Source organism: Euprymna scolopes, chromosome 17 (genome assembly GCF_053919585.1).
Source record: "Euprymna scolopes isolate OS-2025 chromosome 17, ASM5391958v1, whole genome shotgun sequence".
Lineage (NCBI taxonomy): Eukaryota > Metazoa > Mollusca > Cephalopoda > Sepiida > Sepiolidae > Euprymna > Euprymna scolopes.
In genome coordinates, this window is record NC_136498.1 from 123,938,282 (window position 1) to 123,963,541 (window position 25,260).

General features: G+C 34.8%; 1 long non-coding RNA gene across 2 annotated transcripts in view; it reads left to right on the forward strand.

Annotated features, from left to right (window-relative positions):
• The first annotated feature begins 8,245 nt into the window (after positions 1-8,245).
• LOC145297085 (uncharacterized) overlaps positions 8,246-25,260 on the forward strand; it is a 60,684-nt gene continuing 43,669 nt past the window's right edge. The window contains exon 1 of one of the 2 annotated variants that reach the window (XR_013870106.1): positions 8,246-8,477. This is a non-coding gene — a long non-coding RNA (uncharacterized LOC145297085). Of the gene's footprint in view, positions 8,478-11,845; positions 12,487-25,260 lie in introns of those variants that run through there. The other variant, XR_013870107.1, reaches the window with a different exon arrangement.

Below are 25,260 nucleotides of genomic sequence, written 5' to 3' on the forward strand. Positions count from 1 at the left end.
TATATATTCAAGCAAACATTATTAAAAAGAATCATAAAGTAAAGTGGCTCCGTTGCATTTTGGTAAATGGATTCTGGACTATGCAGTAGCATCTGGTGGGGCTTCTCGATGCCATATTAGTGGATAATTGTTATGGCTTTACTTTATCATGTGCTAAAAAAAATGTTTCTTTTTCTCTCTTACTTTCCCTCTCTGCACTGCTCTAACCAAGTCTGTCGACCTGTTCCACAAATCCCAAGCATCCATCATGAAAAGTCTCCAGAAAAAAATACACGATTAAACCCAGAACTCCAACTTCCAACGTAGACCCCCACTACCATGTCTTCTTCTCCAACATCAGGGGTCTACATTCCAACCTTCCAGAGGTTGAAACTCAATTACAGGAGACTAAACCAAATCTATTATTCCAAAACAAAACTGGCATTGGACCGACTAGATGAGTTCGTAATTAAAGGATACTCTAACTTAACATTCAAATCTGACCCCCAAAATCGACATGGACAGGGAATATGTGCCTACATTAAAGATGTCTTTCTATCTGGTACGGACATCTCTAGAGAAGACCCGAATTTACTCTATATGTGCTCCAGGGTTGCACTTGCTCACACTACTGCGTTTATATTTGCCCTCTATCGCCCCCACAACAGCAGAGTTACTATCTTTAAGAGCATATCTAAGAAAATTGACCACATCTTATCTGGTCATCCTTCAGCTAACATTCACATCTGTGGAGACTACAACGTTCACAATGTGGAATGGTTAACCCACTCAAACAAGATAGATGACGACGGGAGGCCTTTTTCTCACACCTTCCCCTATGTTCATCTTCCATTCTGTCTCCACGGGGGTCTTCTGACCACTCTGTTGTATCAAGATAAAAACGAAATGTAATAAGTTCTCAGACGTACCTCTCCATCGTACTCTATAGCTATACTCTATGGCTGACTGGGATATCTTCAATACATTTATATCAGATCTACTTCTGCATTCCATGTTTAAAAAGAATATGTCCTCTATAGTATCAGACCTGACAGAATGGTTAATTGTAGGTATAGACCGCTTCATACCCTCCAACAAATTTCAGCAAAAACCTAACAGCCAGCCATGGTTCTCTCCAGAATGTGCTGCTGCCATTGTGCACAAAAATCACTTTTTCCATTGCTTTCAACATAATAGATGTACTGAGACTAAAGCCGCTTTCAGGACTGCCAGCAACCACTGTAAAAGAGTAAGAAAGAACGCAAGAGAGTTGTATGCTCAGTCCATCAAGTCCAAAGTAGCTAAGCAGTGGCTTGGCTCCCACCAGTTTTGGTAAATAGCAAACAGGATCTTGAACAGAAGCATGTGCTCTATCCCAACCATCATCAATGGACCTGAGGTAATCTCGTCAGCATCAAACAAAGCCAGACTCTTTGCCAAGAACTTTGCAGCTAATTTTACCCTATGTGATCAAGCCTCCTGTACCAGAAAACATACTATGCGACATACAAATATCTGTGTGTGATGTTGCCAAGCTAATCAAAAACCTTGATTCCAGTAAAGCAACTGTCCCTGACAGCATTCCAATTATAGTGCTGAAAAAGCTTCAACCAGAACTAGCTCCTATACTTACAAAGCTGTTTGAGCATTGTCTTAAGGAGAATTGCTTCCCAATATCCTGGAAAATCTCATCAGTATGCCCTGTATTTAAGAATTTATGTGATCAGTCATCTTTCTCTCAGTACAGACCAATAAGTCTCCTATGCGTCATGAATCAGTTACTTAAGTCTGTGTTAAATAGTGAAGTAGTCAACCACCTCAGCAAAAATATCCTTCTTAGTGACATGCAATATGGTTTCTGTTCTGCTAGATTTACAGCAGATTTGCTTACAGTTATATCTCATAGGATTAGCGAATCTCTCGATGGAGGCTTCCTTTCTAGGATAATTGCTCTTGACATATCAAAGGCCTTTGATAAGGTATGTCATAAAGATCTACTTCACAAGATCTCCAGCTATGGTATAGCTGGAAATGTCTTCTCAATTATTAAATCTTTTCTCTCTAATAGGTTCATAAGAGTAGTGGTTGATGGCCAGAAATCAGAAGATCACAGTATTAATGCTGGAGTCCCTCAGGGATACATCCTAGGCCCAACTCTCTTCCTGATCTACATCAACGATCTTCCAAGTCACATCCTAAGATTGTTCATAGACATTTATGCTGACGACTCTACCATCTATGGCAACACTTCAAAGGCCATAAACGACCAGGTTCTCTCTGATTCTGTCTCTGATCTTGATCATGTGGTGCAATGGGGAAAGAGGTGGCTGGTTACTTTTATTGCATCTAAAACCAACCTTCTATCTTTATATCATCAATGCTCTGATTCCCATCTGGCATCAATTGAAATGAATGCCTCTCGTCTTGGGGAGGCTCCATGTTTTGACAAGCTTCTGGGCTTGACCTTTACTCCTGATCTGAGATGGAACACTTACATCAAATCCGTTGCCAATGCTGCTGGAAAGATGGTGGGATCCTTCTATCGCTTCAGTAGATATCTCACTGCTGACACAATTCTCTACCTATATAAGAACCAGGTATGGCCAAGGATGGAGTACTGCTGCCACATCTGAGAAGGAGCTGCATTGGATATATGGAGTAAGTGACATGGCTTCAGAGATGAGATGGGATCCATCACACAATCCTACCAGCTTATTCGCTTAAATGGTCCGGTTTCTGGAAAAAACATGGCTGCTCACATTTATGAGCTTTCTCTGTGAATTTACGATGCTAGAAACACAATCTAAATCGAGAGATTCATCTACGTCACTGTGTTACATTTCATGCTGGAACATGAATGTCTGGCTTTCAGAAGAGCTTCTATTGCCCTGGTCAAGGCAACGATTTCTACCAATAGAGAGCTAGAAGTTGAAGGAGATGCTGCACTCACAACACTGGGTACTGTCGACTCACAGTGGTAATTATCAGCGATGCAGTCAGCGATAACTATCAATTAAGGAAGCTCTTTGTTGCCGACAAACATCAACAGTATCTGGGTAATTTGGCCACAATTAAAGAAGGATTTGGTCTTCATCATGCTTTTCATTCATCGCAAAAGCTAGGAGAGCTTACGATTTCTGAGAGATCATTGAAAAGTTGTTTAAGATAAGTGGTCGCAGACATACCAGTTCATTCCAGAATAGCTTGTTTCCGTGCATCATGAGGATAGGGATGCAAGGATAAGGACAAGAACTGCTAGAAAGACCTCATCCTGCCTTGACAGAGTTCATAGCCTAGTGGAGGATGCCCTTTTCTCTTCCCTGCAACCTCTTTCTCACAGCAGAGACGTTGCGAGCCTGTCTCTGTTTTATCGTTATTTTCATGGTAAGTGCTCGTCTGAGCTCCAATCTATGGTCCCCCCCTCACCAAACATTCACGAAAAACACTCGTCGAGCTGAAAACACTATCAATAATTTCCCCCACTCTTTATCTGTGTCTAAACCTAAATGTGGATTCCATGAACAAAGCTTCTTTCTTCGAACTGCATGCCTGTGGAACTTTCTTCTGTGTGTCCGCTTTCCATCTGACTACAATATGGCCGTCTTCAAGTCCAATGTAAACAAGTTCTTAAGTAATCCAATTTACCAAATTTACACTTCTATATTGTCCTTTTGACCACTGTACACCCTTTAATCCTCATCCTCGAGTGGCCTCTGGGCTTTGATAAGTGGTGATTCCCTTGTAAAAAAAAAAACCCAGTTCTCGATCAGCTACATAAAGTTATAATAATATAACCCTTAGCATAGGAATTCCATGGAAACTCTCTAGTATAATTTCTACGCAGAGTGCTCACTAACTGTTACTGTATGTTAATGTTCGATAAAAACCTACAGTAGAACCCCGGGATACGGTGACCCTAGGATACGTTTTTTTTCAGGTTACAATGTGGAATACAATGTTTTTCCAGGCCCTGATTACGGTATTTGCCCCGCCTTACGGTGTTATTTATAATGTTATTTGATTATATGCATGTGTATTATATACTGGGTCCTGGATATGACCTTAAACTATATCCGATGGTGAGGCCCAAGTTTGCGGGCTTTGGGGAGTGTGGAGCCACCCTTTAGTTGCCATTGCTCCCAGGTCCACTCTGACCTAGAGTGATAGTACCTGTTAGGGTCCCAACTATGGGTTAAAAAGAAACTGACTTGAAAAACAGATATATTCTATTAAAAAAATTTTCTTCAAAATAACTGGATTTGGCATTAAATAAGCTGAAAACGGTTGATATGCCGTAAAACAAAAACAACCAACCATTATATGCTGTACTGTATTTTGTTACTAATTTTTAATGCCGTATCCCGGGTTTCTACAGTATTTATCTAATAATATCTTCATTGTATCTAACTTACAACAGCATAACATAAATACTCCTGCAGTGGTGGCAGCAGTTGTGTTAAAGAAAGAGAATAAGAGGATGACATAAATAAATAAATGACATGAATAAAGAAGAAAAAGAGAGTAGCAGTATATGTCTGGCAGTGAAGAGCAAATGAGACAAGAAGTGATGGATTGGTTGGTTGGTTGTTTTTGTTTTACGGCATATCAACCCTTTTCAGGTTATTTAATGCCGAATCCGGTGATTTTGAAGAAAACTTTTTTAATAGAATATATTTGTTTTTTGCAAGTCGGTTTCTATTCAAACTATAGTTGGGACCCTAACAGGTACTACCACTCCGGGTCAGAGTGGACCTGGGAGCAATGGCAATTAAAGGGTGGCTCCACACTCCCCAAAGCCTGCAAGCTGGGGTCTCACCATCGGATATCGTTTAAGGTCATATCCAGGACCAGGAATGATGGAAAGAAAGGAATAATCCTAGGCCCAACTCTCTTCCTGATCTACATCAATGACCTCCCTAAACACATACTTAAATCATTCGTTGACATCTATGCTGATGACACGACCATCTACGGCAACACATCAAAGGCTGTAAATGACAAAGTTCTCTCTGATTCTCTCCCCTCTGATCTCGAGCGTGTGGTTCAGTGGGGGAAGATGTGGCTGGTTACCTTTAATGCATCTAAAACCAAACGCCTATCCTTACATCATCAATGCTCTGATCCCCATCTGGGATCAATTGTGATGGATGGCTCTCGTCTGGGTGAGGCCCCGTGTTTTGACAAGCTTCTGGGTTTGACCTTTACTCCTGATCTGAAATGGAACATGTACATCAAGTCTGTTGCCAAGGTCGCTGGAAAGATGGTGGGATCCTTCTACCGCTCCAGAAGATATCTCACTACTGATGCAATTCTCTATCTATATAAAAGCCAAGTACATCCAAGGATGGAATACTGTTGCCATATCTGGACAGGAGCTACTAAAAACAGCCTATCCTGCCTTGACAGAGTACAAAATAGACTTCGTAGCTTAGTGGGGGATGCCCTTTTCTCTACCCTGCAACCTCTCTCCCACAGAAGAGATGTTGCGAGCCTATCCTTGTTTTATCGTTATTTCCATGGCAGGTGCTCATCTGAACTCCAATCTCTGGTCCCCCCTCGCCAATCTTTCACGAAAAACACCCGTCTAGCCGAATCCACTGTGAAAAATTTCCCCCACTCGTTATCTGTGCCTAAATCAAAACGTGGATTACATGAACAAAGCTTCTTTCTTAGAACTGCACGCCTGTGGAACTCTGTTCCGTCTGCCTGCTTCCCACTGGACTACAACTTGGATGTCTTCAAGTCCAATGTTAACAAATTCCTAATGAACCGCCCCCTTAAGTAAACACTTCATCAAATCTCCACACTAACGTAATGTACTTGCAATAACCCTTACCCCTGAGTGGCTTCCAGGCCTTGATAAGTGGTGATCACTGTGTAAAAAAATAAATAAATAAATAAAATAAAAAATAAAGTAGTAGTAGTAGTAGTAGTAGTAGTAGTTCCATGCATGATGAGGTGTTGATAGTGAAGCACGGGTTACCCAATCTCTAACTGAATTTCTCCTATCTTAAGAGTCTTGTCACCTTTGTGATATCATTTGAGCACAGGAAGGAGCAGGTGCACGTGTGATTGCAAGATTTTGTTTTTACTAACCAGCACAGCATTAGAATTGCCGAACAAGGGAAGAGTCTATCGTGTATACTTTGTGATGATGGATAAAAGTAGAGCCTGGCCAGTGAGAGTTAAGGACATGTGTTGCATGGTGAGAAACGATAGGAAACTGATACATCAGATTCTTAAAGACAGGCTCAGTGATGTGTTCTACTTTTCTCTTCGGTTAAAGAAAAAGACGCCACGAATTTTCTAAAAGAATAAAATGTCCTTATTTACTTTCATAAAGCTGAATTCAGTTATTAGGACAATGACGAGTTTTAAGAGAGGAGAGCATTAGTGCAGCGTGGATAGAGGTGGGTGGAGGTGACAGTGTGTGAGCTCCAGACAAGCACGTGTGTCGTAATCGGCTGTCTCTCTTAGAACTGATGCAAGCGAGCTGAGTTTTGTTATTGTAACTTGTCTCCGAAAAATCAGCTTGTCAACGATTTTGAACTCTGAATCCATCACCATACATCCGGCGTCTTGGTGACAGCTTTGCTTGTCGATTTCCCGTGCAATGAACCTGTCACATTAGATCTGATGACCTCAGAGGAAGGTCAAATGTAGAAAGTATTGGGGGACGTGTGCAGAACAGGAGACTTTAGTGGTATGGTCACGTTGAAAGAATGATATGAAAGTTCTTGGGTTAGTACGAGGTAACCAAGCCAGTTCATAGGGAAAGGGAGTGATAAGAGTGGAAAGAGGGATAAATAAAGACCTTGCCAGAGATAGATTAGTTTGAAAGTTAATTTTGAAAAGCCGTCCAACACATGCCAGCATGTAAACCGGATGTTAAACTGATGATGATGGTGAAGAAGAAGAAGAAGAAGAAGAAGAAGAAGAAGAAGAAGAAGATAAATTCACTTTCAAAGAAGATCTCGCAGTCACATTTAAGGCTATGTAGTGTAACTAATGCTAGGTTGTATTGGAAGTCAATTTCTAAAAGCTGTCCAACACATGCAACATATAAAATAGACGTTAAGCCAATGATTATGATTAGCAAACACATATTTCAGCAATATACTGTAAGCACTTCTTAGAATGCTTTCTCAGTGTCGTCGATAGAATTGTTGAACAAGCCAATATCATTCTGGTTTGCATCCTATGCAATATTCTGAATCAATGTGGTTGGAGGCTGGTTTACATCTACTACTAAAACTTTATAGATTTTTTTTTATCTTGTGAAACTCACTGGGTACGGCCATATTCACAGATAAGAAGATGTACACTAACCCTAAGTCCCAGTGGCAATACTTCCAGCTTCGTCTAGTGCTGGACCTCTCAAAATGTAACCAGATATTCACTGATGACTAGAATTTACCACTCTAATGCTATGAGTGCACAAAACGCGCAACAGAACCTAAGTCTGTGTGGCAATACCTTTAACACACTAGCTGGTTTGTGACCCTACCAGCCGGGTCTCTCAATTGGCTGTTTGTTGTCAGATATTTTGATGCTAAAATTTGGCGCCAAGACATGTAAGTCTTTTCGTGTACACACCTAAAATGCAGTTTTACCATCAAGTAGCGTTTTTTAAAATCTTAATCAAATGTCTGGGTCTAATGTGGTAAAAAAAAAATAAAATAAAATAATAATAATAATAATAATAATAATAATAATAATAATAATAATAAAAATAATAATAATAATAATAATAATAATCATAAAAATAATAATTATTATTATTTTTTTTTTTTTTTTTTGAAAAAGAAGAATGGTAATTTGCAAAAAAAAAAAAAAAATGGGCGCCAAATATTATGGTTCCGTGAAACAGCTTCAAAAAAGGACAAATTTGGCCTTAGAAAAGCCAATCTGTCAAACCTTAAAAAGGACAATTTTTAAAACAATATGGCCGCTACATTCTGTGGTCTCGAATGTCGTACATTTAATCAAATAAAAAAATGATTTAATAATAATGATGATGATGATGATGATGAAGAAGAAGAAGAAGAAGAAACTTTTTCTGGTTTTATTTCCACCAGTGGGTCTACCAATGTGTTTTATATATATATATATATATATATATATATATATATATATATATATATATATATATATATATATATATATATATATATATATATATATAAAAGAATTTTTGTATGGTTTTATGTCCGTTAAACTACAAATTTGACAAATGTTTTCGTAATTTGAAAATTTTATTTTCTGAAAAAAAATAAATAAATAAAATAAAATAAAAATACACGTGATGTCAATAAACTATTGTTTGGTTGTCTTTTAAATTAAGATGAAAGTCGGTTATCTTCCCTTGATTCATTAATGGCCGCAACTTTTCTCCCACTTATAAACATGGAGTAAAATTTGATTTTCTTGAATAAAAAGAAAAACAACTTGATCAAATCACATGATTTTTGGAATGCTTCATCTTCGGTCTGTGATTGGTACGTACATTATACATATTTTTCTGTATTTTCTTTATATTAATAAAATGCCAAGTTGAATAAGCATCGAAAATTCTAATAAGACGAGATTTTGGGTACTTGTACAGTTTAGTCCAGACATTAAAAAATGAAAATATCGAAAAAAGTTTAAATTGTATGTATCCGTTATGGGACGAAGTTCTCCGAAAAAAAAAAATTCACTTAATTTCATCAAGTAGTTTTTTGGGGGGTTGTATTACTGTACACATAGTTTCGAAAAAGTTGTCAAAAAACAAATATATAACAAACAAATGTTATCAACGGCAAGATAAGTTACTTTTCTACCTAACTGGATATGTTTTTCAGTGTTTTTATTTAATGTAGCATGTTTATTCAGCTCGAAAAACATACTGTGTTTACCGATGTATTGGAAAATTCAAAACGGCACCCGACTCTCTCTTTAACACGGTAAGTTTTGGAAAAGGTGCTATAAATATAAAACTAGACAAAATACTGTTAGAAACTTGCTCAATATGTTACCGTGACATAGGTTGACATATATTCGGTGTTTTTTTTTTAATGGTATTTTGTCTAGTTTATTATTTATAACACCTTTTCCCAAACTTACCGTGTTAAAGAGAAAGTCGGGCGCCATTTTGAATCTTCCAATCGGTAAACACTGTATGTTTTTCGAGCTGAATAAACATGTTACATTGAATAAAAACACGAAAAATATATCATTTATTTGTTATATATCTGTTTTTGACAACTTTTTCGAATCTCTGTGTACAATAATACAAACCCGTTTTTTTTTGTTTTGTTTGTTTGTTTGTTTTTTTACAGCGGAAAAACACGTTTTTATGAGAGCGCGTTGAAGTACCGAGATTTTTTTTAAAGAAGCAGATATCAGTCTTTGAAATTGGAAAAAGTCAATTCTTTAATGGTTTTCTTTTGGTCTAAATTTAAAAGAACGATATCGCTCATATTGCGAAGAAAGAAAACAAAAATAACAAACGCTGCTTATGTTACTGTGCTATTTTTTTTTTTTTTTTTTTTATAGTATATTCAAGTTGGTTGAATTCAAGTTTCACGATATCTTTTTTTTGGTAGAGAACACCGACCACTCTAAATTGTTGTTTTTTTTTTTTTAGGGGTATTCGAGGTCGCTGACAACGAATCTGATAATCAAACCCGCCGCAAATTTACCGTTTGTATGGTATGAGCCCCTGGACCTTGGGACTATTTTGTGCCATTTCACCGCCTTCGGTAGTGTTTTTCTTACGTTCGCGTGCGAACGGGCGTAGTGAAGTGTCTTATCACATCGCGTAGGAATCTCTAAGCGGCCATTTGAAATAATTTTTTTTTTTTTTAAGTGTTTATTTTTTTTTTTTTTTGTCTTGCATAGTTTTTAATGCTTTTTAATTGATCTAAAAAAGTTTCCACGAAAAGTTTAAAAAAACCATAAGCACCAAACATTGTTTTTCGTTTCGCGCCCCAGCACCATCCCCTGCCCCCCTCTCCCCAATGTAAACAGAATTTTTGTGAAATTCTAAACGGTATGCAACTCTGTAAATGTCGGCGCGTTAAACTGCAGAAGCACCTGTTAAACTGCACAAGTTCTGGAATTGAATAACCCCCCTCCCTAAAAAAAAAAAAAAAAAAAAAAAAAACGAAAAACAATAGTCCTAAGGTCCAGGAGGGGCTCATACCACGCAAACGGTAAATTTGCGGCGGGTTTAATTATCAGATTCGTTGTCATCGACCTCGAATACCTCTAGAAAAACAAATTAAAGTGGAGTGGTCCGTGTTCTGTTGTAACGTAAGGTAACATTTACCCCCTTTTTTTTTTTTTTTTAAATCAAGTACAGAATAGTTACAAAAAAATCCTCCCCATATTAAGAATGGCTTTCTAAATAATGTTATTTCAGCACGGCGTAATTTAGAAGAGAAGCCAAGAGAAACATCTATACGGAAAAAAATGTATATATATATATATACAAGAAATAAAGGTAAGTTTTTGGCAGGCAGTCTTGCAGTGCACTCTTGCAGTTAAAGCCTGGCAAAGTTCGACAACTCTAGAAGGACCATATCAGTATTTACATCGTTAAATCACGATATTACGAATTATTAAAGTTTTAAAACATTAAAATAAAAGGTACTTGTACAGTTTAGTCAAGACATTAAAAAATGAAAATATTGAAAAGTTTAAATTGTATGTATCCGTTATGGAACGAAGTTCTCTGAAAAACAAATTTCACTTAATTTCATCAAGTAGTTTTTTTTGTTTTTTTTTTACAGCGAAAAAACAATTTATGATATCGAGCTAGTATTAAAGATAGGAAGAGGTGTCAGCACTTTAACTGGAGTTATCTCCCTTTGTTAATTCTAAAATTCAAACAAAACTTTTTATAAATCCAAAATGGCTGCCTTCAACGCGCTCTCATAAAAACATGTTTTTCTGCTGTAAAAAAAAAAAAAAAAAAAAAAATACTTGATGAAATTAACTGACATTTTTTTCCGGGGAACTTTGTTCTATAACGGATACGTACAATTTAAACTTTTTTTCGATATTTTCATTTTTTTAATGTCTTGACTAAACTGTATATGTACCAAATAAAAAATATTCGGTCAATCTCAAGTTTCCTTCCAATTCCTCCAAAATCTTTAAAATGACGACTTTTAGAGGTTTTTGGTGGTGCTCAAAACGAATATCACATTTAAATTTGGGGCCGATAAGTAGTTTCATAATATGAAGAAATTACTTTTTTCAAAAAGTGGGGGATCACTTTCCTATATAAATTTAATGTAAAATGAGCACCCACTTTCTGGACACTTAATAATTTCTTCATATCATAAAACAAATCTGTGATATTCGTTTTTAGCACCCCCCGAAAACTGGCGCTGTTTTTTTTTTGTTTTTTTTACTAAGAGATTTGTTCATTTTTTTCATAGGTTAGGACGCTAATAATGCCGTCAGTAAGCTTACATGCACAGTTTACAAAAATATATTTTTGTTTTCTGTTTTGTTTGTTTTTTGGGGACTTGAAAGAAAAAAAAAATTAGCATCTTTTTTGGAAGAAGCAAGCCTCGTTTAGATTTTTTTTTTTTTTTTGTATTTTTTACTTTAAGAACGGCTTTCAGAATAAACACCCCAACCTCCCCATGTTAAGAACGGCTTTAGGAATAAACACCCTCAACCTTGAAAGCCGTTTTTAACATGGGGAGGTTGGGGTGTTTATAGTACGCTGGGTACTCCCGTCAAAAAAATATCAAAAAAAAATTCAAAGCACCTATAAACCTTGAAATTCAAAATGAGGCTTGCTTTTTTTCAAAAAAAGATGCCACCCTCTTTTTTTTATTATTTTTTTTTTTTATTTATTTTTTTTTATTTTTATTTTTTTATTTATTTATTTATTTTTTTTTTTTCAAATCTGCTCAGAAAAATTTTAAAATTTTTGAGATTAAATAAAGAGCAATACAAACTACTTGAAAACAAAAACAAAACAAACCAGGTAAGCATAAAATTAACTTTTATTGGCTACAGTAACATTTATTTCTTATATATATTTTTCGTATAGTTTCTTGTTGGTTCTCTGTTAAATATCTGAATTTTAACCCGCAAGCGCGAGCGAGTTAAACTTACAAGTCAGTCCAGGTCAATCCTTCCTGAATGATGGACTCAATTTTAATATTCTTATTGACTTAAGGGCTTTGGCACCCAAAATTGTCATGGTGCTTTTAAGACCATTTAACCTAACAAATTAGGTTTCCTTTCTTGACGTAATATCGTCTTTTTAATCAACAACAAATGTTGATATTGAATTTACCTGCCCGATGTTATTAACCCCCCTCCTTTTTTATGGGGAATTTTTTTAAATGAATCCAAAACAAGAACATTTGAAAACCTTCTCAGAAGAAATTTACTACCACTTCAAATGAAGTCTCAACTAACAGGCTCAGCCGAGCTGCAAAATGACGCAACATATTTGTACAAATAGAAAAGAACAAACGACCGGCGTTTATCAATCAGGTAAGTCGCTTTTCATAGTTGTGTACATTTTTCGCTCAGCCAGAATTCTAAATAATGTGAGAATGAATTTCTCACAGCCATTAACGTGTCAAAAAGGGAGATAAGTATTCCTTTATATTCAAATTCTAGGGAAAATGCAGGTTTCCCCATTTTTTTTTTTTTTTTTTTTTTTTTTTTACACGGTGATCACCACTTATCAAGGCCCGGAAGCCACTCGGGGATAAGGGTTATTGCAAGTACAGTACGTTAGTGTGGAGATTTGATGAAGTGTTTACTTAAGGGGGCGGTTCATTAGGAATTTGTTAACGTTGGACTTGAAGACATCCAAGTTGTAGTCAGGTTGGAAACAGGCACACGGAACAGTTCCACAGGCGTGCAGTTCTAAGGAAGAAGCTTTGTTCATGAAATCCACGTTTTGATTTAGGCACAGATAAAGAGTGGGGGAAATTTTTCACAGTGGATTCAGCTAGATGGGTGTTTTTCGTGAAAGATTGGCGAGGGGGGACCAGAGATTGGAGTTCAGACGAGCACCTGCCATGGAAATAACTATAAAACAAGGATAGGCTTGCAACGTCTCTTCTGTGGGAGAGAGGTTGCAGGGTAGAGAAAAGGGCATCCCCCACTAAGCCACGAAGTCTATTTTGTACTCTTTCAAGGCAGGATAGGTTGTTTTCAGCAGCTCCTGTCCAGATATGGCAACAGTATTCCATCCTTGGTGACCACCGTGTAAAAAAAAAAAAAAAATCTATCTCCCCCTCACCCCCGTATTACAAGTCCTCGTCTCTCTTTAGAATGTACTCGATATATATCTCTCTCTCCAATATGACCTTAAACTATATCCAGTGGTGAGGCCCCAGCTTGCAGGCTTTGGAGCCACCCTTTAATTACGATTGCTCCTAGGTCCACTCTGACCCGGAGTGGTAGTACCTGTATGGGTTAAATAGAAACCGACTTGAAAACAAGCATATTCTATTAAAACATATTTCTTCAAAATCTTTGGATTCGGCATTAAATAACCTGAAAAGGGTTGATATCTCGTAAAACAAAAAACAACCAACCAACCAATATGAACACTCAACTATATAATATTCGTCACCCCAATATGACCCTAGTATGCAACATATTTTCGACATGACAATTAAGTACATATTATTGTTTTTTATTAAAAGAACACATTTAAAATAAAATCGATCTGTCGACTCTATCTTAACAAGCACCAAATTTATTTTCTGCATCGGAACTCGATAAATACACACTTTAAATCTGTAAACATTACATAAAGAATAACAAAACATGGTGGTCTTCGGCTCGTTGATTGCAAAAACGGTCTTGTTGATCGAAAAAAACAAAACGCTGTGAGCCAAAACGAGAACCAAAATTGAAAACTTGAAACAAGAATAAAAACTGAAGCCACACTTTGAGAAACAACCCGACGTGGTTCTTCGATTCTGCAGCCAAGCGTGACTTGAAGGCATTTACTGAGGGGGGTATTGATGGTGTGGGAACTTGGCCCCTTCCAAATAGGAGCCACTCTACTAGAGAAGAACTGGCAACGGGAGCCAGGATGATGCTGGATCTGCATCTTCAGATTGTGTCCCCTGATGGATGGTTTAATGACTGGAGTGATCAAGCTGTTGCCACAGTTGGGTCAAGGTCTGTTATTCCGAACATTGTCAAAACCCTTTATTATTTTGTAGCGTAAGAAAAGGTACTTCTACAGTTTTTCACCGAAGATGGAGGCACCATTTGTTTTCGGGCACCTGTTGTGGAGGTCAGAGGGAGAGATTAGTATTTTGGACTTAAGTTGGTTTATTAACAGCTAACAGTACATTTGGAAATCATCTCTGAAGATGAAAGAAAAAACAGAATTAACCAAATTCTCGGGTTTCCTCATGAGTAATTGGAAAACGTGGATTTTTATCCAGAATCGTTCGTAAAAAAAAAAGAAAAAAAAAATTTCATCGGGTGGAATAAAAAATTAAATAAGTTGACTTAAAGGGGGTGAGGAATTCTTAGTGGATGTGAACCACCGAAAGCTACAGCATTGTAAAGACATTTGTCAAAAAGTCTGCGTAAGAAAATATGATCATAATAAAACAATTTAGTAATTTTCTTTTTTTTTTTTTATTTCCCACCTCGATCACTGTCTAAAATGTTTATTTCTCCCTCCGACCCCAACGACAGGTTCCTGAAAAAAAAATGGCATTTCCATCTTCAGTGAGAAATTGTAGAAGTACCTTTTTTTTTCTTTTTTTTTTTTTTAACAGTAAGCCTGCAATATACTGGCACACTGTCTGAATAATTCTAGTAGTAAGAAGGTTGATTAATATCTGTAGTTCGAGAAATTAATTTTTCTTCGAGTTATATCGAATTCATTAATATGGACTTATGCAGCTTTTTTCGTAATGTTCCTGAAAAAAACTTTTCTTTTCTTTTCTTTTTTTTTTGTTACAATTTACAATGCTTTATTTTCATAAAAAAAGGCAAAAAATAAATTCATTCATTTTTTTACAACAGAAAACCATAACCTTATTAAAGGCGTTTTTTGTTTAAACAAAATAATACATTTCCACTAAGATTCAAATAAAAATAATGGGTTCATTATATTTCGTGGTCATTATTTAATGAATACTGAAAATTTCATTAAAACTGGTTAATTTCCTGATTTTTGGTGAATTTTTAAAAAAAAAGGAAGGGTCAAAATGTTTATACATCGAAATAATATATTGACAATATTGGGCTCACTAACTAATTATTAATTGATTTTGCAAAGATTTAAAAGTAATGGTTTTCGTGAAAATCATGAAAAATCTATGTGTATATATATATATATATATATATATATATATATATATATATATATATATATATATAATTTGCTAATCTGAAAGATAATAATTATTTAAATATTCAACGAATTTCACATTTCAAAACACAAATGAAAAATTGAACACATTCAAAATTACGTGCGCAGTTGTTTCGTTTTTTTTGTGTTTGTTTTATTTACAATCCTCGCCCCCACCTCCCGCCACCCACAATACAGTATATTTTATTTAGTTTCGGCTTATTGTTTCGAGCATGTTTTTTTTACTTGATTTTTGGCAGATTTTTAAAGAGAGACTCCATCAAAAAATTTTTACTTCCTCCTTCCGTTTTTGGCCGTGCCTATTTCAACTCTTTTATTTTAATTCATTTCATTAATGTTGGGTTAAGTCGTTTATTTTATTTTAATTCATTTCATTAATGTTGGGTTAAGTCGTTTATTTTATTTTAATTCATTTCATTAATGTTGGGTTAAGTCCCTTGGACAAATCAGAAGTTCTGGAGAGTTACTTCCCTTGTACACTTTCATGACATCTTTTGTAAATAAATTCTTTAACTCTCGTTCTTTCTTATCCATTCTATATCACAACCTTCATATCGGATTAACCCCCTTCCCAACATAACATGGTGTCGGGAGCGGGATTACAAGGACATATTTTTTTACCGAAACAATTTTTTTTTTTTTTTTTTTTTTTTTTTTTTACACAGTGATCACCACTTATCAAGGCCCGGAAGCCACTCAGGGATAAGGGTTATTGCAAGTACATTACGTTAGTGTGGAGATTTGATTAAGTGTTTACTTAAGGGGGCGGTTCATTAGGAATTTGTTAACGTTGGACTTGAAGACATCCAAGTTGTAGTCCGGTGGAAAGCAGGCAGACGGAACAGAGTTCCACAGGCGTGCAGTTCTAAGAAAGAAGCTTTGTTCATGGAATCCGCGTTTTGATTTAAGTACAGATATAGAGTAAAATAATAAACTTCTATCTTTACATCATCAACGCTCTGATCCCCGTCTGGCATCAATTAAAATGGATGGTTCTCGTCTTGGGGAGGCTCCATGCTTTGACAAGCTTCTGGGATTGACCTTTACTCTTGATCTGAAATGGAACATGTACATCAAATCTGTTGTCATGGTCACTGGAAAAATGGTGGGATCCTACTACTGCTCCAGTAGATATCTCACTGCTGATGCAATTCTCCATCTATATAAAAGCCAAGTACGTCCAAGGATGGAGTACTGCTGCCATATCTTGACAGCGTACAAAATAGACTTTGTGGTTTAGTGAGGGATGCCCTTTTCTCTTCCCTGCAACCTCTCTCCCACAGAAGAGACGTTGCGAGCCTGTCTTTGTTTTATCATTATTTCTATGGCAAGTGCCCGTCCAAGCTCCAATCTCTGCCCCCCCCCCCCGCCAATCTTTCACGAAAAACACTGGTCTAGCTGAAACCACTGTCATTAATTTTCCCCACTCTTTATCTGTGCCTAAATCAAAACGTAGATTCCATGAGCAAAGCTTCTTTCTTAGAAGTGCACGCCTGTGAAACTCTTTTCCGTTTGCCAGTTTCCCACCTGACTACAAATTGGATGTCTTCAAGTCTAACATAAACAAATTCCTGATGAACCGCCCCTTAAGTAAGACACTTTATCAAATCTCTATTACTAACGATTACTACGATATTGCCCTATTGATTACTGTACACGCAATAATCCTTATCCCCGAGTGGCCTCCAGGCCTTGATAAGTGGTGACTTCCATGTAAAAAAAAAAGTAGAAAATAATGAATAAGCAGTGACATTTGTTTTTTTCTCATGAATTTAAAAAAAAAAAAACCATGTGCATGTCCGCTAAACACGAAAGGTAAGATAATTATCTTATACCAAATCGATATTATTTAGCATGGCAGCTTCATCCCAATTCCACCACTAACAATAGATTGGTCTAGCGCAAACATCACCAAATTGATGGACAGATTTATTTGGCAAGTCAGCCTTCATTTTGAAGGTCCGATGTACAATGTTAACAACGATATCAAGGTTAGATATCTTTTATGGGCTGGTGTCGAAGGGCAAGAAATAAGTGATACATTCATCTTTCACCATGAAGAAGAAAGGACAGTTGAAAACTACATTAAATACTTTAGACAGCATACAAACCCAAGGTCTAATTTTTGCGTGGCAAGACACACCAACTGCTGCAGTGCAGACAAAATTCAGATGAATCGCACACTCATTTTTGAAATGGTTTCGTCAAATAGCCAGTGTGAATACGACCAAATAGTCGAAGATACCTTTGTAGTCCATCTCTTCATATTCGAAATTTATCTAAAGTCAGTGCAGAGAAATCCTTAATCAAAGAAGGGAATGATTTGATTATAGCGAGAGTGTTACGTATAGTAGAGACGGAGAAGGCGACATGCAAGCAAGTTGAAGTGATATGCACGCCAGTGGAAGAGAGCAGTACACATGTAATACAGGCAAGCAAATCTACGGATGGTGATGGAAGGCGAAAGTGACATTAGTGGTTCAAGAGAAGACATTTATTTCACACCATTCAGCAGTTGCCATCATCCACTACCAAGGCATATGCTGAATTAAAAATTAGCAATAGTCAGAGGCAAATAGACATTGATGCGAAGGTTTTTTACCCAAGGAAATATTTAAAAATCTTCATGGAGTACCATTCAAAGTAACAGCTATATGATTGATTGCCTTCGGTGAAACAATGATTGACCAAGAAGGAACATGCAGGCTGGGGATAAGATTCCACAACAAATTTGTCACTGCAACATTCCATGTTGTGAATTCAAAAGGGCCCATATTGATAGGACTACAGACATCACGGAAGTTAGGGATAGTGACCCTAAACTTAGCTATGAAGTCAGTTGATACAGACGGTTCAAGAAATCACCAGGTACAAACAAATGACAACCAAGCATCACATAAAAATACAAAGTCCATTTCAATCGCAAGATCGAGTTGGTAAAGGAATTTAAATGAAAACAAAAGAATCAGGAATTCCCTGACGTATTTGATGTTATTAGTTGTCTACCTCGTGAATATATTATTCATGTGGAAGTAACGCCAGTTGTACACCCACCACAACAAATCTTAAAGAGAAGTTAAAAATGGAATTAGACTTTTTAGTGACACAAGGTATACTATCTCCAGTGACTGAGCCAACACCATGGGTGAACTCATTTGTGTATGTAACCAAAAACGATGGTTCGGTCAGACTATACCATAACCAGAATAGAGAACATCAGAGTTGAGACATGGCAAGACCCATTACTAAAAGAAATTGCAAATATGGTATTGTCCGGCTGGCCTACAAATCAAACCCACTGCCCAAGCTGCCTCTTAACATTTTGGAACTTTAAAGATGAGATTGGGGTTCAAGATGGTATTTTGCTAAAGAGCAATAAAATCATAATACCAGCCTCCCTACAAAAAGGTATATGAGAAGAATTTCATGCATCACATCAAGGAGTTGAGAACCCGATCAGTTATATGTCAGTTCTAATCATACAACACTACCCAAAATCTAACGGATTTCCCAAGAGGATGGTCAGAGATGCAAAAAACCACTGCTAAAGGCACGAGAAACTGGACAAGACAGTTGATGGAACATAGAGCCACACCCATGTCTGCAAAATCAAATCTCCAGCAAAATTCCTCAATGGTCGACAAATACGGACACTACTAGAATCCAAGTGGCAACACTTGGTGATGAGCTGACGAGCAGCACTACAAGGAGAGATCAAACAACTATTATGACAAGCAGTATAACGGACAACACTCACCTCTACATACTACGGGGCAGAAAATCTATGCCTAGCACAAGAAAACAAAGCTATGGGAGCCCGAAATCGTTCAGCATCCTGCTGCGGCACCAATCATACATAGTCAAGTCTCACATTAGTAACATCTACCGAAGAAATAGACAATTCATCAGACCAGCTAAAAGAGGTTCGATACTTGAAGACAGATCTGACCATGCATCTGAAATGCATCACAAAGGGAACCGCACATCAGCAGTATCCCAACACCACACACCTCAGAGCAGGTCAGCCCCAGACCTTAGCCAGCGGAAGGGATCCGAGGGCCAGGCACCACCTACACATAGAATGCAGCCAACTAGTGAATTACACGCCAATGGATCCTGTATATCTACCGTTGAGCCAAGAAGATCCCGCAGATGTATATAGGCTCCACACTATTACACCAATAATACTATATTCTCCCACGAACAATAAATAACAATAAATGAATGAATGAATAAAATAATTAGGTGAGCACATTCTCAATTGAAGAAAGGAGATGCTGTGTTAGTTTTAAGTCCCTTGAACAAATCGGAAGTTAGGAAGAGTTACTTCCCTTGTACACTGCTGTTATGGCATCTATATATATAAAAGGCAACATGTGTGTGTTCGTATGTTTGCCAAACATTTTTAACACACGTGACGGATCCTAACCAGATTGGTATTGTTTTCAAGCTCAATATCTTGGACGACAAATATCGAAAAAAATTGGCCAAAAACATTAATTTCTTCACCTTTTAATTGGGCAGCTTTTTACAAGGAGGGATCGTTTTTTGTGTCGCCATTTTTGAAAGTCATCGTTCCCGTTTTGATTGCCTACGTTTAATTTTGATGTTTGCGACTTCCGGTTGCGCAAGACGTCAGATTTTTTTTTTCTTCCTTTGTATTACGGGTTCGAGCCTGCCTGCCTGCCTACTACCACATTTTTTTTTTAACACCTCTCTCCATTCTGTTTTTATTTTTATTTATTTATTTTTTTTTTTTTACTCGACACACCTGGGCAACGCCAAGTACCCCCCCTAGTCTTTTGTAAATAAAACCTGTATTCTTCAGCTCTCATGTTCTTCCTTATCCATTCTTTATCACAATCATACTATCGGCGGATTAACCCCCCCCCCCCACCAACATAACAATTCTAGTTTTTCTGATATTTTCACATCAATAACTGCATTTGCATTGGTCGCCGCCATTATGAAGTGTGAGTATATTTTTGTATTTTTATTTTATAGAATTACAGTGCAGCTCTCCATTACTGGAATGTCTGTATCATTATATGCAGTTAATTTTATCGATGTCCTGTTTAGTTTTGGCTTCGATTTTATTTCTTTTTGTTTTTTTTTAATATTTTCAATGGTAATACATTTATTTCTTTTTGTTTTTTTTAATATTTTCAATGGTAATACATTTATTTCTTTTTGTTTTTTTTTAATATTTTCAATGGTAATACATTTATTTCTTTTTATTTTTTTAAATATTTTCAATGGTAATACATTTATTTTTTGTTTTTTTTAATATTTTCAATGGTAATACATTTATTTCTTTTTGTTTTTTTTTAATATTTTCAATGGTAGTACATTTATTTCTTTTTGTTTTTTAATATTTTCAATGGTAATAAATTTATTTCTTTTTGTTTTTGTTTTTTTAATATTTTCAATGGTAATACATTTATTTCTTTTTGTTTTGTTTTTAATATTTTTAATGGTAATACATTTATTTCTTTTTTTTTTAATATTTTCAATGGTAATACATTTATTTCTTGTTTTTTTTTAATATTTTCAATGGTAGTACATTTATTTCTTTTTGTTTTTTTTTAATATTTTCAATGGTAATACATTTATTTCTTTTTGTTTTTTTTAATATTTTCAATGGTAATACATTTATTTCTTTTTGTTTTTTTTAATATTTTCAATGGTAATACATTTATTTCTTTTTGTTTTTTTTTTAATATTTTCAATGGTAGTACATTTATTTCTTTTTGTTTTTTAATATTTTCAATGGTAATACATTTATTTCTTTTTGTTTTTGTTTTTTTAATATTTTCAATGGTAATACATTTATTTCTTTTTGTATTTGTTTTTTTAAATATTTTCAATGGTAATACATTTATTTCTTTTTGTTTTTTTTAATATTTTCAATGGTAATACATTTATTTTTTGTTTTTTTTAATATTTTCAATGGTAATACATTTATTTCTTGTTTTTTTTTTAATATTTTCAATGGTAGTACATTTATTTCTTTTTGTTTTTTTTAAATATTTTCAATGGTAGTACATTTATTTCTTTTTGTTTTTTTTAATATTTTCAATGGTAATACATTTATTTCTTTGTTTTTTTTTAATATTTTCAATGGTAATACATTTATTTCTTTTTGTTTTTTTTAAATATTTTCAATGGTAATACATTTATTTATTTTTTTTTTTTTTTAATATTTTCAATGGTAATACATTTATTTATTTTTTTTTTTTTAATATTTTCAATGGTAATACATTTATTTCTTGTTTTTTTTAAATATTTTCAATGGTAATACATTTATTTCTTTTTGTTTTTTTTAAATATTTTCAATGGTAATACATTTATTTCTTTTTGTTTTTTTTTTAATATTTTCAATGGTAATACATTTATTTCTTGTTTTTTTTTAATATTTTCAATGGTAATACATTTATTTCTTTTTGTTTTTTTTTAATATTTTCAATGGTAGTACATTTATTTCTTTTTGTTTTTTTTTTAATATTTTTAATGGTAGTACATTTATTTCTTTTTTTTTTTTTTAATATTTTCAATGGTAATACATTTATTTCTTTTTGTTTTTTTTTAATATTTTCAATGGTAATACATTTATTTCTTTTTGTTTTTTTTTAATATTTTCAATGGTAGTACATTTATTTCTTTTTGTTTGTTTTTTTTAATATTTTCAATGGTAGTACATTTATTTCTTTTTGTTTTTTTTAATGTTTTCAATGGTAGTACATTTATTTCTTTTTGTTTTTTTTAATATTTTCAATGGTAATACATTTATTTCTTTTCGTTTTTAATATTTTCAATGGTAATACATTTATTTCTTTTCGTTTTTAATATTTTCAATGGTAATACATTTATTTCTTTTTGTTTTTAATATTTTCAATGGTAATACATTTATTTCTTTTTGTTTTTAATATTTTCAATGGTAATACATTTATTTCTTTTTGTTTTTAATATTTTCAATGGTAATACATTTATTTCTTTTTGTTTTTAATATTTTCAATGGTAATACATTTATTTCTTTTTGTTTTTAATATTTTCAATGGTAATACATTTATTTCTTTTTGTTTTTAATATTTTCAATGGTAATACATTTATTTCTTTGTTTTTTTTTAATATTTTCAATGGTAATACATTTATTTCTTTTTGTTTTTAATATTTTCAATGGTAATACATTTATTTCTTTTTGTTTTTAATATTTTCAATGGTAATACATTTATTTCTGCTCTTGTATCAATTCTGAATTCTACTGGTGTCTTCTTCTCTTCTCCATTTGTCTTTCTGCATTGTATATGTTTTCTTTTTAAATATGGCGTTCAAGTCATACTTTTTGTCCACATGGTCACAATCTTTACTGGTTTTGTGTAGTTTTTTTTTTTTTTTTTTTTTTTTTTTTTATTCTCCATTCTATACATTTTAACAAAATGTGCTTCCCCCTCCCCTCCACATATCTTACAATTTCTATTGTATGCTGGACAATTATTTTTTTTGTGACAATCCGAACAATAGATACAATGTTCCACCTAATTTTGACTTTTGGTCGCATTTCTGCCTCCATGTCTAGACAATATCCCCATATTGTTTTTTCTGTCTCTTTTATTTTTTCTTCCTGTATCATGGAAATGTTTTCTGTATAGCCATTACTTTTTAGTGTTTTTTTCGTTTCTTCGACACTAAGGCCTGCTTGTATTGCCTTTTTGAGATACAGTGACGCATTTTCTCTCTCAGCAAGTTATTTTTAATCCCACATATCAGAGTGTCTTTTCTCAGTCTGTCCATCAGTTGTCAAAATTTGCATTTGTTTGCTTTTTTGTAATTCGATCACGTATTCATCAAATCTCTGATTTTCATTGTTTGCACGTGAGGAATTGAATAGTTAGAAAAGTCATATTTTTCTTGGTTTACAATAAAAACGACCCTGGTGTCTAATTCTGCCCCGTGGGGAGGCATAGTAAATAGGTACAATATGTATCAAATTTTTTGTTTACTGTTTTCAGTTTATATTTCTGCCTTTCGTCTTTAAAGTTGATTGAACAAATATTCCTAACTTTTTCGGTGATACAGGTCAACAAGATAGACATTTTAACTTTTTTCTGGTTTTCTGTAAGACTTTGTTGCTAGAAGGAATATCTGGAACTGATTTCATCATGCTTCCCGCTCATGTGCTGCATTGTCTGTATTGAAGTTCAATTTGCTCGGGTGTGGTGAAATTTCCATAATTTTTTTTTTTTTTTTTTTTAATAAAAGTTTCTTCTGACACCATTTTGTATTCTTTATTGTTGTAAAAAAAAGAGGGTTGAAGGGTGATATTCAAAGGCGAGCAGGTAACAGTCAAGGTTGCAAAAAAAGAAATGCTCTTTAAGCGACCCGCCCAACAGGGTCGGGTAACAACTAGTATCAAAATATTCTACAGGAGCAAAGATCAAATGGTCTGGTCGCCATAGTAACAAGATCTTGACCAAGAAGAGAATGATAGAATCTGTTTTATAGGTTTTAAACTACCTCCTACCATCCTCCTACCCCCTTTTGACACACTTCACTCATGTTGGTTCGTTCATCCCTCGACAGCTGAGCTCAACCAACGTAAGCATCACTCATCTTTTATTTATTTATTTATTTTTTACATTATCGCATTCATTTATGAAGGATATCCGTGTTAATAATGGCACAAAAAGAAATAACTGGACTATTGTGCATAGAACAAGAACTTTTTTATTGTCTGATTGCTATTAATAAGACGCGTCCATTCAGTTTTGAAAGACAATAGATAACTCCTGTATGGGTGATTGTGCATGTAATTGTGAAGCAAGAGTTGCACAATCACCAACCACGTCTCTCCTAAATTGATACTGCTTGAGTCCAGTGGCAAGGAGAAATCCAAGACAACTGGAAACGATGACAAAATAAGCATAGAGCACATACAGCGCCTGGTATTCATAAATGGTTACCCATTTTAGTACTGACCAGGCTCAATGTTGCTTAACTTCAGTGATCTAACAGGAACCGGTGTATCAACGTGATTATTCCATCATATTGGTACCAAATCATACGGCCATGATGCCACCTAAAAGCGAAACAACATATCTGCAGGGAGAATAACCAATCAGAACATCAGTAGCAAGCAAACGTGTGGTCAGTCCTTTTTTGATCTTATACTTGTTTGAATAGTGAATTAAAAAAAAATATATATATACAAAAAGAAAAGTTTTATTTCTGAATTTACAATCCTGAACATGTGTGACAGGTTCATTAAACTATAATAAACGTTTGAAGCAAAAAAGGCCACAAAAGACCAAATTGTAAACTGAAACAACACTTCTCATGTTGACAAGAAAGTTCTTGCGGTTTTTAACTTTTAAATTTAAATGAACATACCTCAGTTCAAACAAAAATTTATTGATCGAAATAAGTACCATCAGAATCAACACATTTTTACCAACGCAAAATGAGTATTTATGCGAGTAACGTAACAATTTTGCGTTCTGGCGATGAAGTTGCTGAAGGTGTTTTGGATATCGCTTAGGGTTTTGAAGCATTTCTCACACAGAAAGTTGTTGAAATGCTTGAAAAAATGATAGTCAGTAGGTGAGACATCTGGAGAATATGGTGGATGAGGCAGAGTTTCAGAGCTCAATTTGTTTCTACTTCTACTGGGTCTGTTTAGCACCGTGAAGTCGGGCATTGTTGTGGAGGAGAGTTTTCTGTTGACTAATGCTGGGTGTGGTTGTAGAAATTTCTTATACATTTCATCCATTTGTTGACAGTACTTTCCCGCTGTGATGATTTCGCTTGCATTCAAAAAAACTAATGGATGAAACTGGACCAGTTGCAGACCACCAAACAGTTAGTATGACCTTCTTTGGCACAACTCTGGCTTTGGGAAGTGTCGTGGAGCT